The sequence below is a fragment of the Aplysia californica genome, unplaced genomic scaffold (assembly GCF_000002075.1).
Source record: "Aplysia californica isolate F4 #8 unplaced genomic scaffold, AplCal3.0 scaffold00258, whole genome shotgun sequence".
NCBI classification, from domain to species: Eukaryota; Metazoa; Mollusca; class Gastropoda; order Aplysiida; family Aplysiidae; genus Aplysia; species Aplysia californica.
Genome location: NW_004797528.1, coordinates 988,941 through 990,055, shown reverse-complemented (window position 1 = coordinate 990,055; position 1,115 = coordinate 988,941). Strand labels below are relative to the sequence as shown.

General features: G+C 41.8%; 1 long non-coding RNA gene across 1 annotated transcript in view; it reads right to left on the bottom strand.

Annotated features, from left to right (window-relative positions):
• The window catches only part of LOC106012095, a 3,306-nt gene extending 2,949 nt beyond the window's left edge, over window positions 1–357 (bottom strand). Inside the window, exon 1 of the long non-coding RNA XR_001184942.2 lies at window positions 201–357. This is a non-coding gene — a long non-coding RNA (uncharacterized LOC106012095). The remainder of the gene's footprint in view (window positions 1–200) is intronic.
• Window positions 358–1,115: the final 758 nt, after the last annotated feature.

Here is a 1,115-nt window from a genome sequence, read left to right as displayed (position 1 = left end):
ACACACACACACACACACACACACACACACACACTCATACAATTTCATCACTCTAGAATTAATACTAGGTCTACATTGTATCCTTTCATCTTTCTAAAATTAACACCACACTGTATTCTTTCATCTTTCTAAAATTAATACTACATGGTATTCTTTTATCCTTTCATCATTCTGAAATGAATACTACATTGTATTCTTACCTCCAGAGAACGCTGGTGGAACATGTCCCGATGGATGTATGGTCTATCAAGTTGTCCCTTTGTCGTCACAAACTCTTGCTCCATCCCTACGTGGTGCTATACGCCTAGCCGGCACGGTCGGCCGGTGGACCCTTCAACTATCCTGCCTTCAACCTCAACTTCTCTCTGCCAGACTGATGGGCTTCAACTATGGCCACCTACCGACATGATAGAGAATTGAATAATTAATCATTTGTATTTTACATTTTATGTTAATTGCCTATATATGCACAGATGTCACCAGTTACCTTGCTTGGAACGACCGTGTTGTGTTATCCCTCCCTCCTCTGCCCCCCCTCTCTCTCTTTCTCTTTCTCTCTTTCTCTCTCTCTCTCTCTCTCTCTCTCTCTCTCTCTCTCTCTCTTTCTTTTACCTCTCTTTCCTTCATTCTTTACATTTGTATTTCTATATTCTCTTTCAGTATCTCTTTTGCTCTCTAATGTTTTTATCTATTTTTTTTCATTCTCTATGCTTTGTGCAAATTCGCGTTTTCACCATATTTACCTTCCTCTGTCTACCTGTCTGGGTCGCATTGTCTCTGTTTGTCTGTCTGGCTCATAGTCACTTACAGATAATAGCGCGCACACACCCACATACGACATACATACACTCGCACTCTTTCTCTTTCTTCTCTCTCTTTTCATTCAGCCTTCCGAGGTGAACGTACGTTGCCAGTTTGTTACAGGATAAGTTCGACCCTCGACCTTGTAAGGGCTTTTTATCTGCCATCTAGTGTATGCTGAATGGTGTTGTTGTTGACGCGGTGCCTGAAAAAATAAGGAACGCTTGGAAGAGAAAGGTCACAGAGGAGTATTTGTCAGTACCTTTCCTACTCACGACTTTCTGTTTTTCCAGTTCGATATAGAACTCCCCGCC